Here is a 4,613-nt window from a genome sequence, read left to right as displayed (position 1 = left end):
GAGAACGAGACTTCAACGTGAGAGGCCTCTGGTTCGGAGCCCGGGAACGATTCCCAGAACAACTAGGAGCTTCATGGAGGAGCTCGGGGTCGATGTCCAGGACGTGGCTTGGTTGACAGAGAATTTAATACTTGACTCCCTGGGAATCATCCACCACCACATGCATGGAAATTAATGAGTAGGGGAGTTTATCCAGAAGTGGGATGGCTTGCATGCATCGCATATCTTACTTGTTGTTTTAGTTATTATTTTTTATTATTTTTAATATTTTAATATTGTTTATATCGGAGGAATTTGTTGATCAAATGAAATAGGGGTTGTGAAATAGAAGGGAAAGAAAAATAAAAGGAATAAATCGAAAAACTTGTAGTTAGTTTGTAGACTGGTATTAATTGTAAAAGAATACTGTGGAAGGAAAAAAAAAATTTTATCTATGTTTTATATTATATAACATGTAACTTATATTTGTCCAGTCACGGATTGATCAGTATGCTGTGTAATGTAGAAACCCGTAGTATTTCGATTATATACCCGAATAAAGTATTTCTTTCTCTCTCTAGGCCTATATTTTTGATTTTATTATTATTAGTTATTTTCTATTTCTATTTTCTGTTATCATAAAATTTATATTTCTGTAAATATTGTGTGAATGTACTCTCTGATTTCTTTTACCATTGTCCGTAAACATATAGCAGAATGTAGTCTTGTGAAATAAAAAAAAATCTACTCAAATCGCTGTCCGTTGCTGAAATTTACTGATTGGTGTATTACATCGATAACCTTAGTGATGTGCTTAGAAACTTATCTGTTGTATCTTTTCAGGCGTAGAACTAAATAAATATTCACTAATATGATAATGCCCTGATGCCTAAATCAGAAATATTGGCAACGCTGTCAGAGTGTTTCTTTGTTGAGACTAACTGTGGCATTCTTATCTTGTTTTCATAACAGTTTATCAAAAACAGTCTCTCGGCTGACCTTAAAACATAATGAAAAAATATTTATTGATAAACGTTATTGCAAAAGGTTCAATCTTATTTGTTTTTAGTAGGGATTGTCAGAAGGCGAGGAAGACATGCGGTCAATAGCTTTATGGGGAATTTTATTAAGTAAGAATATATTTCACTATAATTTTATTTATAACTGAATATTTATATATTATTATTTTTAATTGTTAGAAGAGGTATGTTACCTCTAGATAACTAAGTGCAACATATTTGTTAAGTTTACAGGAGAGAGGTTTGAAAAGATGTTTTTCTTTGTATAAAACTTTCTTTAGTTCTTTAAAAAAGAAGTATAAAGACGGGTATTTAATAATGTCCTCCCTGTATTCTCCCTACAGTTTCCTAATCTCTAATTTTCTAATTCTGATTATCTTTTCGTATCGATCCCTTGTACAATCGATAGTTGAATATAACAGCTCTGTGAATGGTAGTGTTTGTATGGTGTTGTATATTTCTCTCTTCCTCAAATTCTAAGTTTAAATATAAATTATAATAAAAACAATCTATATAAACCTTGAAACAGTGTTTATCAACTTTACGACTGACAAAAGTTGCTAAATACTGTCTTACCCTAACTAAGACACATTTTTTATTATAAATGACTATTTCTACCCAACTTTACCTTCTTACCCCATATTATCTCCAATTCTTATCTCTTCCCTATCAATTTCTATTCCTTCATCCCGATTTTTTTCAAGTTTTCTATTTTAATTAGAATAGTTATTAGATAATAAATAATTAGAATAGTGTTAAAAGACATGAATAGCCCCGCCCTCAGCGGACCTTGCCCAACCCCTTATAATGCCATATGGCAAAGGAAGGGTGCCATTATATATATATTTATTTACAAGTATATATTGATATTGTTATACATATATTTTCAATAAATGTTAAAAAAAAAAAAAAGAAAAAGAAAGAATAGTTCAAACTGAAGCGTAACTAGCGCCTGTGGCTCACACACAATGAACGTACCATTATCAATCTTAAAATACCTTCGGTTAAAACAAGAATTTAGTACTTGTATATCTTGTGTTTATATTGTAATTGCAACAATTTTCTATAGGAGGATACAGAAAAAAAAATTTCAAATATTATAAGAAGATAAAGGTTGTATGAGAAGAGTAATATTAAAATTAAGTAAGATAAAAGAACAAATAATAAAATACTTGTAAATATATGTACGAAATGAAAATTATTTAAAATAATGTAATGAAAGAAATGGGAAATAAAACGTATATATAGGTAGTTAAATATGTAAGTAAAAATAACAGGTTTAAGGAAATAACATAAAAGTTATATAATCCAAAAGAAACAAAGAAATATGAATATTTTAATTTAATAATAATAATAATAATATAAAATTAAAGTTATGAAAAAAATATATCTAAATAATGAGATATATAAGTAAAATGTTTGGAACGTTGTGGGTTTGATTCCGACCTGGGCCAGTTTAACATTTCAGCGGTCCCGAAGAATGAATCTTGACACTCCCACCTTAGTTAGTACGTGGCGGCAACTAACGTAATCACCAGGGGTTCGAAAAAAAAAACCACTAGGCCCACTTGCCGGACCTGTTACCCCCATCAAAAGTACCAGCACCAGTAAGTAAAGTAAAAGAAGGGTTTTTTTTTTCTTTTTTCCAAGCCCAATAGGTCTTCTAAGGTTTGATATATAGGGGATTGGTAACTGTAATGGATGATATCTCTTGTACTGCATTTCATATGCATTGTAAGAGTGGACTGTGGAAAGGGATAGGCCTGAAAATTAGAAAATGGGTTGATGGGGGTCTTCAAATTCCGTAATGTCGATTTTGAGTCTGTTTGGGTGTGCTCTGTCGGTGTCAGGGTCCGTACAGATTAGATTAGATTTTTGTACAGATTAGACCGCTCTGAAACTGTTGAGGCCTCTTGACCCTTGAAGGTGCTATGTAGTCAAGAAGTAATTAGTAAATATGGACCTACCTAGTGGTAAGGAGTATTAATAAAACAGTACAGAAGGAGAAGGGGCGTAAAAAGAAAGATTAGTAAAAATAAAATAAAACAAAATCAAACCTGTTTGGACGAAAGAGAAATTTTATATAGTCAATCTGGGAACTGAAATGCTCATTTATAAAATGGATAATGCTAAATGAATAATTTAGAAATATTAGTTCTCAAAGGATTGAGGATTAATTCCAACTCAACATGTTTTTCTTGAAACATGTACATCCCTTTACAATTGGCTTAGGAAATAGTCATCTATAAGTCTGAATAAAGCAAAAACTGTAATAGATATTACTAAATTGGTAAAAATGGATATAATATCCATTACCTCTGACCTTTGGGTATTTAATTTATTATTAGAATTATTACTTATTGTATAGCACTATAATTATATACACATAACCTAGATAACAGTTTTAGGCGTTATAGAAGATTGCTATGGAGATCATTTCACCAGGTTATGTCCTCCATCCACGTTTCGGGTGAATTGTTCGGCACCTGCGATAGAAAATGGGTTTGATCCTGTCTGCGTGAGGAAACAGGTTGATGGAAAATGGATGGCAATAGTATTTTCAAACTGCCATTTAGTTAACCGAGCCAATCAGTGTGAACCAGGTGAGTTTAATACAGACAGTTATTGTTGGTTTTATTTATTTTTTATTTTTTATTTTTATGAATCCCTTCCTGGTCACTAGATCCTGGGAAATACCTATTTTTGTTGGATACCTTGGAATATCCGAACTAGATATCTAGTGCCATGCATTGTATTTTAATACAACCAACATTAATAATGATATTAAGTGTTGTATATCCCGTATCCCTTTTCCATTTTCTTTTTCTCATCTGGAACAGTCTACTCCAACTCTAAGGACTCGGGTTCAAATCCGGCTGTTTCCGATAATTATTTATTCTGTTACTGTAGCCATGAGTTAAACCTGTGGGTTCGGAAACCCTCTGGGGTCCTGCCAGCCTCATACAGTGGGTTAAATGTGAAAAAATCTAGTAGTCCTTGCACAACCGTTGGTCTATAATAGTACTTCAAAAGTCCTCCTGACCCTTCAGGGGTGGTAAGGGTACAGATTTATTTATTTTTTTTAGTAAAATAAAAATACTATAATAATAAAAATATTCTCGTTTGTGCCAGTATCATACACAAATATATTTATTTACATAAACACATATTTAGATCTTGTGAATGAAATGATTCCTTGTTTTAATAATTTTATTTTAATTCATAAAAAACATTAACAAGATTTCGGGGTTGTCACCCAATCATCAGGCATCTGATTAAAATATCTTTTAAAATTATATTTTGTGTTCTAATTATTAGTCTTATAATACTAACAATAACATGTTCTTGTCACATTAATAAGGAAAGATTTTGTCCATCGTAGGAATAATAGTTTTCATGATATTTGCCAAAATAAATTGATTTATAGTTGTTCAGACAATAAGTTTGATTTATGAAAAACTTCATTTCAGAAAACCTTTGGACGTACAGGTCTGCCAGCGCTCAAATTAAAGCTAGTTAAATTTACTACAAAATAGTTAATTATGTTTATCTTTGTAGGAGTAGTAGTTTTATGATATTTGACAAAATAAATTGATTTATAGTTGTTCAGACAAT

At 31.3% G+C, this 4,613-nt stretch overlaps 1 long non-coding RNA gene across 1 annotated transcript in view; it reads left to right on the top strand.

Moving 5' to 3' along the window:
* The first annotated feature begins 991 nt into the window (after positions 1–991).
* The window catches only part of LOC136796416 (uncharacterized), a 5,685-nt gene continuing 2,063 nt past the window's right edge, over positions 992–4,613 (top strand). The window contains exons 1-2 of the long non-coding RNA XR_010844130.1: positions 992–1,109; positions 3,401–3,601. This is a non-coding gene — a long non-coding RNA (uncharacterized lncRNA). The remainder of the gene's footprint in view (positions 1,110–3,400; positions 3,602–4,613) is intronic.

The sequence above is a fragment of the Halyomorpha halys genome, unplaced genomic scaffold (genome assembly GCF_000696795.3).
Source record: "Halyomorpha halys isolate HHAL.00 unplaced genomic scaffold, Hhal_1.1 Scaffold381.1, whole genome shotgun sequence".
NCBI lineage: Eukaryota > Metazoa > Arthropoda > Insecta > Hemiptera > Pentatomidae > Halyomorpha > Halyomorpha halys.
Note: the sequence above shows the minus strand (reverse complement) of the source record. Positions and strands in the feature narration are given on the sequence as shown.